Genomic DNA, 13,646 nt, shown 5'->3' with positions numbered 1-13,646 from the left:
AGCAAGAGTTAGGGTGGTTCAGAAATGCCCTATCCAACAGGTTAAAAACATACTTCAGTAAAAAGCGTAGTCTTTTGTTTCAGTAAAGTAGTACACCACAGGCTGGGGATGGGTTTATAATCTTATGAACAACATCTCATTCATAATAGTTAATCCCATCCCAACAATCAGTCTGTAGGACATCACAAGTGGGATGGAACCGAGGGAGCCTACTCATATGGGAATTGTGTTGGGCAGGAAGTGAGATCTATAGGTTGCCTAAAGAGTCTGGTGGCTTCACACAAACAAATATTTTAAGTACCATCCTCTTGTCAGCAAGAACAAAATGAGTCTGAATGTTTTTCTTTTTAATTTTTTTAAGAGAAAAAAATGGAAAAGTCCTCCCACAGCAATCATTCTTCCATCCACCATTTCTTACACCAGCTCACAAGCTCATCAAAGGGGAAAATCCTGGCAATCAGGGAGCATAACCAACTCAGCTAAGTGCCCACCAAAACGATGCCTTGCCCACATTTCTCGTCATGGGAATCAAATACGTGTGGTGGAAATCTCTTCTTTTTATCTACTTGGAAACCTTTCCATAGAAGCGGCTAAATAGACAACATAATGGAGTTCATTAGGGCAATCTTATTCCATACAGTTGAAAACTGAAGTGACAAGCTTCAAAAGACACCTTGGATACAATATGTGTGACAGAGCAGGAGCAATGTGGAATGGAGAATAATTCTTCTCTGTTGTTAGGTTGTGAGTTCTTTGGAGAGAATAATTATTGACAGATTTTCAAATAACTTATCCCTCACTGACACAGAATATTTGACTTCTTACCTATGGACCATCTCTTGAATTTATTGAGCTTAAAAAATTAGTGTGTGAAAACTGAAAGTACAATGAGTGCTTTATTGCCCGTCTTCTAAAATGAAGAAGTAGAAGGCCAGCATGCTCACTATTAATCCACAGCTCATTATTGAATCTAGAAATGAAGTCAATCTGGTTTGACCCAACAGCTATAGTTTCTGTATTTGATTACTTTTCCTGACACGAATGCTTTAGGTTCCACCTCATTAGACATTGTTGCTATCTTTGGTAACAGGCGATCTCTGAGTTAGGAATGTACACTTAAGGACCACTCATATCTGTCCTTTATGTTTATGACAATTTGATCTCTGTTTGAAACAAAGGAACTAATTCCATTGAACAACAATAACCCAATAAGAATGAATTTTCATCACGATCACCTTCGCTTAATGCAAGTGCAGCTTTTAAATCATTGCAAAAGCTTCTAGCTGTTTCTGACATTAAAATAAAGCAAAATAAGAATCATATGCACTTGAGCTGACTAATTTAACCTTTCTTAAAGACACAGGAATATATCTTGTCCATAACTCTGGAGACTACCTGTAATTTAATTATCTTTCCTTCCTCAAATCACACACAGTTTTGACACATATTTCAAAGAAGTACTTATAACACCTCTACTTAACTCCCGTGGTTTGGCTCACGATTATTATTTCTTTTTTTTGTTAGAGCACAGCTTATATATTTCAAATGGACAAAACATTAGTATCATGTACAGTGTCTTAAGATAACTTGCCCTTGAATGGGAGCTTCCTGTCCAGTACTTTGAGGTCTACAAGACGTTATCTAAAAAATGTACTACCGTGGAAAATGAAGACTGCTTCAATCGAATGGGGGAGGGGAGGGCCTGTGGTTTCTCTTGGTGATTAATTGCTGTAACACTGTCCTTCGGGCGGCTGAGGGAGCTTCATGTTTTCTTTAGACATCAGTAGGCGCCGGAGTTCTTGTAGGACAACTTTGATGCAGTAGGAATTCTGCCATTTTGCTAGCTGTTATATGGCTCTGGGGTCCACCACTCCATTAGAACTATTAACTCCATTCATATTAATTTTTGTTACAAATCTTACAAAGGGGGGTGCTTTTGGGTATTTAGGCTGTATATCCGGTTTTCGTAAATTGTCCGAGCCTGTGGTGGCTGCCATCTTGTGTTGCTGTCGCTGGAAGCCACAATTATTATTTCTATAGAATGTGAAGAACCTAGAAATATTTTCAACCTTTGTGTGTGAACATTATGAAATTATGCTCCTCTTTTTATACACATTATCAATCTGATTGGAAACAAATCTATGGTCAGACGGGTACAAGACCACCCATATCTTTAAAAACATGCTGTGAAATCACCTAGTGTAAGGCTGATAAAACTGCCACCTCCATATAATTTTAACAGCATTAGGGATCAAATATTTGAGTATTATGGATAAGGGAATTTGAGGCGCTAGAAACAGTGCATAGAGCTTTCTCAATGTTTCAGAATGAAAACGTTTACGAAACCCACAGTCTAAGAAAGCAGGAGTGTGGCTATTACAGTCTGCACTTGATCTTAGCCAAAGGGCTGAGAAATGATTGATATCACAGTCCGTCAAACTTCATCTCAATTTCAAGTAGCCTCTCTTTATCTGTCCTGTGCAGTTATTTATTCTCTAGTTTTATTCATTTCTTAACATCACTGTCTCTACAGGTGATTATTTCTCCAACTCAGGTCTCCTATGTATTTCTCTTCCTTCCCCTGAGCCCCTTTCTTCGCTATATACCCTTGCCCATCTCTCCCCCCTTCTTCTTTGTCTCTCATTGATCTCTCTATTATTTTGTCATGCATAGTATGAACATATGAAGAATGAATCTACGATAATTGAAAGCTGTCCAACATGATTCATGTGGAAGGATTCTTACATGGATGGACCTTACCAGATGGAATACAGAGGAATCAAATGGACTGCATCTGTGGAAAGAGAGAATTGGAAGCTCAATGTGATTCAAATGCATAAAGATATATATCCTTAGCATTAGAGAGTGAAATACATCAGTAGTGATCAGTTAGAATGACACAGATATGTGCTCTATTATGCTCAGAGTGACAAATTGATGAGGAATGACATCAGGTTCTTTGTCCAAAAGAATATTTGTAGATCTGTTGTGAAAGAGCATGCCATCAGTGAAAGGATAATATCCATACAACTCCTAAGGGACCAATTACACTATTGTTCAGATTTATACACTAACCACTAATACCAAAGAGGAAGAATTGGAATATTTTTACCAATTTCTGAAGACTGATATTGATCAAACATGTCGTCAAAAATGCATTGCTAATTATTCGTAATTGGAATGTTAAAGTTAAAAACAAAATAGAGCTTTGTGATAGAAACAGTGTTAGAGATCACACCGTAGAATTTTGAAAGGCCCAAAACTTCTTCATTGCTTTATCAACAATATAAGATGCACATGGGCCTCAACAAATGGAATACAGAGAAATCGAAGGGACTACATCTGTGCAGAGAGATGATTGGGAGTTCAAGATCATTTGTCAAAACAAGTCAGGGGCTGATTGTGGATCAGGCACCAATTAGACATATGCAAATTGAATTGAAAGCCAATTAAAACAAGTTCATGAGAGCCAAAGTATGACTTTGAGTATATCCTCTCTGAATTTAGAGACCACCTCAAGAATACATTTGACCCATTGAATACTAATGACTGAAGACTGGATGAGTTAACGGTGACATCAAAGATGTCATAAAAGAACACAGGAAAGAATAATTTAAAAGAAAGTAAATTAAAAAAATGAGATGTCAGGAAGACTCTGATATTTGCTCTTAAACAGAGTAGCTTAAGTGAATGGAAGAAATGATGAAGTAAAAGAGCTGACAGAATATTTCTTTAAAAAATCATTTTATTGGGGGCTCATACAACTCTTATCAAAATACATCCATCCATCCATTATGTCAAGCACATCTGTACACATGGTGCCATCATCATTCTCAAAACATTTTCTTTCTACTTGAACCCTTGATATCAGCTTCTCATTTTCCCCTCCCATGTACCCCCTCCCTCATGAACCCTTGATAATTTATAAATTATTGGGTTATTTTGAAGTCTTACACTGACCAATGTCTCCCTTCACCCACTTTTCTGTTGTCCATTCCCTGGGAGGGGGCTATAGATAGGTCACTGTTATCGGTTCCCTCTTTCTCCCCCCACCTTCACCTTCTGTTCTGAACAGAATATTTCTAATTATGGCTCAAAAAGATTATTTAAAACCCCAAAGAATGAACACATGTGGGGGTTTTCAAGCTGAAAGCACTGAAAAACATTATTCCTGGAGTTGTAATATTGAAAATTGGGCAAAATATTGAACGGCACTGGAAACCTCAGGAGAAGAGGGAAAGAATCCAGAGTCAATTTATCAAATAAAACTGATCAGTGTGTATCTAGTTTACGTGGTAGCATGTGACCAAGAACCAATTGTATTGAAACAATTAGTCCCAGCTGCAGGGAAGTTGTCTGTGAAAAGCAGGTCTCCAGGAATTGAAGGAATATCAATTGAAAACTGAAATAAACAGATATGATGGTGTAAAATGAACTCATCTATGTCAAGAAATTTGGACGAGAACTACCTGGCCAATTAACCAGAAGAGATCAATATTTGTGCCCACTTTAAAGGAATGTGATTCAACAGAATGAGGAAATAAATGAATGATTTCATTTAATCTCACACCAACTCAAGTTTTTCTGAAGATACTTAAAAAATGATTGCAGCAATACATCTATGGGGAACTGACAGAAACTAAAGCCAGTGCAGAAGAGGGCATTGAGTGAGGGATTGTTAGATGATCAATATTAGATTAATCTTGGCAGAAAATTGAGAATACCAGAAAGAAGTTTGCCTGTGTTTATTGACTATACAAATTCAAGTGACTGTGTGGATCACAAAAAATTATGAATACCATTGAAAGTAATGGGAATTCTAGAACACTTCATTGTGCTCATGGGAAACCTATGCATAGATCCAGAGGCATTTGGTTGAACAGAATAAGGAGGCACTGCATGTTTAAAATCTGGACAAGTGTGCATCAGGCTATCTAGTTTCACAATCATGATCAAGCTGGGCAAGTTTCAGGGTTTCTTCTGACATTCACTTTGATCTCCTCTTTCTTTCCTGTCTTTCCAATGATCTTTTGCTTTCTTCATGAATGATGGATGTTCTTTATGTCCTCCCACAGCTCATCAGGTCTCCTGTCAGTAGTGTTCACGGAGTCAAACCTGTTCTTATGATGTTCTCAAATGTCCCGTGGGATAGATTATAATTTGTCTCTCATGGATTTGTTTTAATTTTATTCAGCTTCAGCCTGAATTTATGTCTGAGCAATTGAAGGCCTGTTCCACATTCAGTCCCTGACCTTGTTTTAGCTGCAGATTTAGTGTCACCTTTTGTGTTGTTGAAAAAAGGTACTTGCAATTGAGAAGTCATTGGTCTTGCAAAATTCTATTATGTGATCTCCAGCTTCATTTCTGTCACCACAGCCATATTTTCTACCCACTGTTCTTTCCTCTTTGTTGCTAACTTTTGCATTCCAATCACCAATTATTTTTTTAAAACTATTTATTTATTTACATTTTATTAGGGGCTCATACAACTCTTATCACAATCCATACATATACATACATCAATTGTATAAAACACATCCATACATTCTTTGCCCTAATCATTTTCTTTTTTTTTTTTAACAATTTATTAGGGGCCAGTCACCAATTATTATCAAAACATCTTGCTTGTATGTTTTATCAATCTCAGATTGAAGACATTGGGAAATATCTTCAGTTTCTTCATCAGTAGTTTTGGTGGTTTATACATAAATATGAATCATATTGTGGTTGATTGGATTTCCTTGAGGTGGACCGATATAATCCTATCGTAGAATGCATTATACTTTATAATAGATGTGGAAATGACCTTTTGACTAACAATGCAACTTTGTTCCTCTTTTTTGTGCCATTCCCAGCATGGTAAATCATTTGATTTCAGTGTTCAAAATGTTCAATACCCATCCATTTCAACTCAGTAATGCCTAGGATACTGCTCTTTATGAATTCTATTTCCGTTTCTGATGACTCCCAATTTTCTAGATTCATAATCCATACATTTCAAATTCCCTGGTCCTGTGCCATCCTCCCAGTTGTTCCTATGCCTGAACTTTTGTGACTTCAGCCAGCCCCTATTATTAAATACCACATATTTGCAGATGACTCCTACTTTAAATCTCCAGTTTATACTATTATTCTGGGCCATAGACATGCTTAATCCATGTATCTACTGATATGGGAATAGCAATTTCAAATGTAGCATGTCTAAAATTGAGGACTTGGTCCTGTACTTACACTCAAAGTAGCTTCTCCTGCAATCTCTGATTGGCTTAGACCAACAACCTTTTTCTTTTCTTTGGTCCTTATATCTTCATTGTCTTACAACTCACATAGGATGTTATTCATTTTACTTGTAATATATATTCATAACTTCCCATCTCCAGTGTTCTGGGTTAATTATCTATCTCCTAAATGAATGCTTTGGGCATCAACAAAACAGGAGCCAGGTGTCCTAAAGCAAAGACTACTGATGTCAAGCAGAAATGGCACAAGGAAAAGTTAGTGCAAGAGTAGAAGGGTACTAAATTAAATTGATAAAAATTTATATAAAATATTAACTATGTCTTACTTTCCATTTTCCCTGACCTAATTTAACTTCACATTTAGTTCTTATTTGTTGACCATTTAAAGAGGCAGCATGTGATCAAGAGCCATGGTACTGTAGGAAGAAGTCCAGACTGTATTAGCCAAAAACAAGGCTGTAAAAATTAATGGAATACCAATTGAAATATTTCATTAAGCACTGGAAACACTGGAAGCACTTACTCATCTATGTCAAGTAATTTGGAAGACAATTATTTGGCCAGCTGACTAGGAAAGGTCTTTATTTGTACCTATTTCAAAGAAAGGTGAATCATCAGAATGCTGAAATTATAGAACAATATTAAGGATACCTCACAGAAGTAAAATTTTGCTTCAGATCATCCAATAACAGTTGCAGCAGTGCATTGACAGGGAGCTCAGAGAACGAGGCAGAATCAGAAGAGGATGTGGAACAAGAGATATTATTGATGATGTCAGTTGGATATTGTATGAATGTAGAGAATAGCCAGAAAGATATTTACTTATGTTTTATTGATTATGCAGAGACATTCTACTGTGCAGATCATAGTCAAGTATAGATAAGCTTGAGAAAAATGGGAATTCCTGAACACTTAATTGTACTCATGTGGAACCTGTACATGGACCAAGAGGCAGTGGTGGGTACAGACAGAACAAGGCGATACTGCAAGATTTAAAGTAAAAAAGAGTGTTCATCAGGGTGTTTCCTCTCACCAGGCTGTTCATTCTGTATACTGAGAAAACAAAGGCTTGCTGGAATAGGTGGTGAAGGCTGTGGCATGGAGCTTGGAGGAGGGTTTATTAACGACCTGTGATATGCAGATGACCCAACTTGCTTGATGAAAATCTGGAGGACTTGAAGCACTTACTGGTGAAGATCAAGGATTTCAACCTTCGGAATGGATTACAATTCAATGTAAAGAAGACTCAAATCTTCACAATTGCACCAATTGACAACATTGTGATTAAGGAGAAAGGATTTAAGTTTTCAAGAATTTTATCTTCTTGAATCCATGGAAGCAGCAGTCAGAAATTAAAAGGTGCATTACTTTGGGTAAATCTGCTGCATAAGACATTTGTAAAGTATTGAAAATAAGTATATTACTGTGAGAACAAAGGTGTGCCTGACCCAAGATGTGGTATTTTCAATGGACTCATATTCATGTGAAAGTTGGACATTGAATAAGGAAGACTGAAGAAGAATCAATGCATTTGAATTGAATTGTGGTGCTGGAGAAGAAGATTGAAAGTACCTTGACCTTCTAAAAGAACAAATAGATCTGTCTTGGAAGAAATAAAATCAAAATACTCCTTAGAAATAGTGATGTAGAGACTTTTCTAACATACTTTGGACATATTAAGAGGAGAAACCAGGCCCTAGACAATGACATCATACTTGGTAAAATAGAGGTTCAATGAAAAATAGAAAGACTCTCAGAAAGATAGATTGAATCATTGGCAGCAACAATAATTGAAGCTCTTGTAGGATAGGGCAGTGTTTTCTTCTGACATAATCACATAACCCCATGACATATCTTGTTCTGCTTAAAATGAATGAAAATGTGTCTTCAGATTGAGCACATTATATTTATTTCATGTTTTCTGTGGTTGCTTGCATGCTGGCATCAACAATAGTCGAATTATGTATGAAGAAGTTGCATCAGAGGATAGAAAGTAAGTAATCAAGTTTTTATATATTAAGAATGAAAAAAAAAACCCGAATGGGGATGAGTGAAGGGTCTGCCAATGGATATTGTAGGACAAAATGATGAAATTATTTTCAATTAAGTCAAGACTGAAATGAATCAAACATATAATCAAGATGTATTGTATCATGGGTGTGTGAGGGAGGGAGGATGGGGGAGGGATAGGAAAAATGAGGAGCTGATACCAAGAGCTTAAGTAGAAAGAAAATGTTTTGAGAATGAAAATGGCAACAAATGTAGAGATGTGCTTGACACAATGGATGTATGTATGGATTGTGATAAGAGTTGTATTAACCCACAATAAAATGATTTAAAAAAATAAATAAAAAGATGTATGGACAATTATTGGTAATTGGAAAGCAAACTTCAGAAACAGAGGAAGAATCAGTAGTTGGAAAATACATACTTGGTGATAGAAAATAAGCTGGGAATTTCATGATAATATTTGCACAGCCAACAACTTCATTGCACATTGCTTTCTCCCACCCCAACAATATAATCAGTTGCTACACATGTGGACTTCCCTGGGTGGAACCTACAGGAATCAAGTTGAGTACATCTGTGAAAAGAGGCATTGGAGACTCTAAATAACAGGGACAACGACGCCAGTGGCCAACTGTGGAACAGACTACCAATTGCTCACATGCAAGTTCAGATTGAAGTTGAAAAAACTTCATACAACTCTATGAGAGCCAAAATATAACTCTGAGTGTATACCACCTGCATTTTGAGAACATCTCAAGAACAGTTTGGACACTAATGACTGATGACCTGAGTACTTGGAGGATGGAATCAAGAACATCATACATTAAGAAAGCAAAGGTCCTTAAAATGATAGGCAAGAAAGAAAAGATCGAAGTAGATATCAGAAGAGGCATTGATATTTGCTCTTAAAAAAAAAAGAACAAATAAAATAAGCGAAGAACTAAAAGTGCTATGCAGAAAATTTCAAAGAGCAGTTTAAGAAAATAAAGTAAAATATTACAATGAAATGTGCAAAGTCCTGATTTAGAAAGCAAAAAGAAAGGGAGAACACACTCAGTACAACTCAAGCTGAACTGAAAGAAATGAAGGAAAAAAAATCAAGCCTCAAGTTGAAATATTGAAAGATTTTGTAGGTAAATAATTAAATGCTGTTATAAAACCCTCTGCCATTGAATCGATTCTGACTTATAGTGATCCTCTACGACAGGGTAGGTCTGCCTCAGTGGGTTTTGAGACTAACTCATTATGAGAGTAGAAATCACTATCTTTTCCCTACAGAGTGGCTGGTGGTTTTGAACTGTTGACCTTGGTGTAAGCAACCCAGTGAGTCACCATTATGCAACCAGCTTTTATCGTGTGATGCGGGAACCATCAAAAGAAGATAGATAGAGGTATAAATATAGACATGCTTATATGTAAATGTACTAATATATAATGATAGGGATATAGATTTATGTACATATATTTATATGTTAAGTATCAGGGTAGCAGACAGACATTGTGCCTCTACTCAAGTCCTCCCTCAATGCAAGAACACATTGTTCTAATAACCTGGCATTCTGTGATGCTCATCTTCCCCACATGATTGCTGAAGTCAAAATGGATGTGTGTTAGACAGGGTTCTCTAGAGAGACAAACCAGATTGCTAGTAATTACATATAAATATATTTATAAAGATAGATATATAATACAAGAAATGAACCGTTAAATTATATACAGATAGATAATACAAGAAATTAACAGTTAAATTATAAAGCAGTGAGACACCAGCAGTCCTTTAAGGCTTGAGAGCCGCCAGTTGCCAGTCCCCTTCTGTAGAGAGAGCTGGGCTATATATACCCAGGCAGCAAACAGCAAGGCAGGTTACCAACTGTCACCAACTGTCGGTCCCCAGCTCCAGAGATGAACATTCCACTCGTGTGGGCTTAATGGGACCTTAAGTTACAGAGACACAGTCCACAGGCTAGGCATCCCACAGGTAGTGTACCCCTTTAAACTGAGGCACAGAACAAGCAAGGTGAGGCTCACCGAGCCATTTATCCCTCTGCCCTTCAGTTAATCCTACTTGTGTTTATCGGCCAGACTGGCACAAGTGCATAAGCAAATGTTGTGAAAAAAGTTGATGGTTCCTGACTATTAGAAGATACAGCATCTGGGGTCGCAAAGGCTTGAAGTTAAACAAGCAGTCATGTAGCAGGGAAGCAACAAAGCCCATTTAGAAGAACTACACCAACCTGTACAATCATGAGGCATCGACTAGATCAAATATAAGGCCTCAGAAGACTGAGAACAAATAATCATATTGATGTGAACAAGTGGGATTGGAGTAGAGACCCAAATCCCATCTCTAGACAATTGGACATCCCCTCACAGAATGGTCACAAGGAGGAGACGAGCCATCCAGGATGCCGTCTAGCACTGAAGAAACACTCAACATTCCTCTAGTTCTTTAATGCTTCCTTCCCCTCACTATCTTGACCCCCGTTATACATTACAAATCCAGCTAGACATGAACATGTTCACTGGTACAGATAAGAGCTCTCCACACATGGAATCCAGCACACGGAACCCCCTCAAGAACAATAATGGGAGTGGCAGTACCATGAGGGTAGGGGGAAGGTGAGGAGAAAAGGGGGAGAAAAGGGGAACTGATTGCAATGATCGATGTATAGCCCTCCCTGGGTGGGGGGGTGGTGGTGGTGAACAACAGAAATTTGGGTGAAGGGAGACAGCAGAAGGTTTAAGATATGAAACTCATAATAATTTATAAATTAGCATTGGGTCACAAGGGTGGGAGGGTGGGGGAGATAGGGATAAAAGAGGAGCTGATACCAAAGGCTCAAATAGAAAGAAAATGTTTTGAAAATGATAGTAACAAATGTACAAATGTGCTTGACACATGGATGTATGTATGGACTGTGATAAGAGTTGTGTGAGCCCCCAATAAAATGAACAAAAAAAAGAGCAGGTTTTGAAAATGTTAATGGCAACATATGTACAAAAGAGCTGGATACAATTGATGTATGGATTGTTATAAGAGCTGTAAGAGCCCCCGATAAAATGATTCATAAAAAAATCAAAAATATGTATGGATGTGCTTTGTACAATTGATGTATGTATATGTATGGATTGTGATAAGAGTTGTATGAGTCCCTAATAAAATGTAAAAAAAGAAAAGAGGAGAAAAAGAAAAGAAAATGATTAGGGCAAAGAATGTACAGATGTGCTTTATACAATTGATGTATGTATATGTATGGACTGTGATAAGAGTTGTATGAGCCCCTAATAAATTGTTAAAAAAAATAGGCAAAAAAATAGAGAGAGCACATTGAGTGACTGCATGAAAATTGTTGGGGTCCCAGCACCCCAGTGGGCAGCACATGATAAGGAGCTGGTGCTGCGAATGGAGGACCCAAGTCGCACTGAAGGCACTCGCAAATACAAGTCTCCAGGAATTAAAATATTCCAACCAGCACTGGAAACACTCACTTGTTTATGCCAAGAATGTGGAAGACAGGCACCTGACCACTCAACTGGAAGAGTTTATGCCTAAATTTATGCCCATTACACAGAAAGGTGATCCAATAGAAAGTAGAAATTACTGACAAATCATTAATCTCTCATACAAACAAACTTTTGCTGAGGATGATTTAAAAATGATCGCAGCAGTATGACATCAGGGAGCAGCCAGAAATTCAAGTTGGATTCACAAGAAGATGTGGCATGTGGGATATCATTGTGGACATTGATGGCTTTGGGCTGAAAGTAGAGAATAACAGAGAGATGTTTGTCTTTTATTGACTATGCAAAGTCATTCCACTATGTGGATAATATTATACTATAGACATAATATATTAATAATATCCTTGGAAAACTTTGTGAAGAATGGGAATTTCAGAGTCAGTCATTCAAACAGAACAAGGGAAGACTCCCAGCACGGGGTCCATTCCAGCTCATGATGACTGAATCATCGCTATGCTGACCCTCTAGGGCACGGCAGAATGCTTCTGTGGGTTTCCAAGACTTCAACTCTTTTTTTAAACTCATATTTTATTGTTTATTTATTTTCCCCAAACCATTTTATTGGAAGCTAATGCAGATATCACATTGTTCCATAATTCAATGACATCAAGCAACATTGTATAATTGCTACCACAATCAGTTTCAAAATAAGACAGTAACTCTTTATGGGAGTAGAAAGGCTACTCTTTCCGTTAACACGAGTGCTGCATTCTTTTGCCATACTTATTTAATCTGTATGCTGAGACAATAGTCAGAGATGCTGGACTATCTGAGGAAGAACGTGGCAGCAGGATTGGAGTGCGCTTTATTAACAACCGGCAAAATGTAGATGACATAACCTTGCTTACTGAAAGTGAGGAGGACTGAAAAGCACTCGGTGATAACAATCAAAGACTGCAGTCTCACTATGGATTATAATCGAATGTGAGAAAAGCAAAAATCCGCACAAATGGAACAATAAACACCACGATACATTGGGAACATTTTGACATTTTAAGGATTTCATTTGATTGGATTTACAATCAATGCTCATGGCATCAGCAGTCAAGAAATCAAATGACATATTGCACTGGGCAAATTTGCTGCATAAAACCTCTTCAAATAATTAAAAGACTAAGATAACAGTTTGTGTACTAAAGTACACTGGACTGCAGCCATGGGATTTTGACTGGTATCATATGCATGTGAAAGTGGAACAATGAATAAGAAAGACCAGAGAAGGATGATGTACCTGAATTATGATGAAGAATATTAAAAGTACCCTGGGCTGCCAGAACAAACAAATCTGTCTTGTAAGATATACAACTAGAATGCTCCTTGGAAGCCCCCATAGTGAGACCTCATTGCTTGTACTTTGGGCATGTTGTCAGGGGGGAAGGGGTAGTTCTTGTAAAAGGTCACAATATTTTGTAGAGGGCCAGCAAGAAAGATGCTTCCAGCATCCTAGCAACCAACTATAAGGCAGATTGCTACTATAAAGTGACAGGTTGTGGTAACTTGGAGGTAGAATCAGGGAAATCTATTTTAAAATATATAACAAAACGTCTAACTATGTATTCCATCTACCCACGACCTTCTAGTCATTTCTGACTCGCAGCAATGCTATATAGGGGTTCAGAGATTGTAGAGGAGTCATTAGACTTATCTTTCTCCTGTGGGCTTGTGGGATTGAACTGGTGACCTTGCAATTGGTTGCCCAATGCTTTACAGAGACTACCACCTGGGCTCCTCATTACTATATCATAGAAGACACTTTTCATGTCACTGGATTTTATTTTACACAGCTGAAAATTCATCTTTCGCAATCGTATTTCGTTTTCACCTTACATTTTTGGATGCACATTTAGCCCCACCTAGTGGCAACAAATTATATTC

Source organism: Tenrec ecaudatus, chromosome 2 (assembly GCF_050624435.1).
Source record: "Tenrec ecaudatus isolate mTenEca1 chromosome 2, mTenEca1.hap1, whole genome shotgun sequence".
Classification (NCBI taxonomy): Eukaryota; Metazoa; Chordata; class Mammalia; order Afrosoricida; family Tenrecidae; genus Tenrec; species Tenrec ecaudatus.
The sequence above is the reverse complement of the archived record's forward strand: the minus strand, read 5'-3'. Positions refer to the sequence as shown.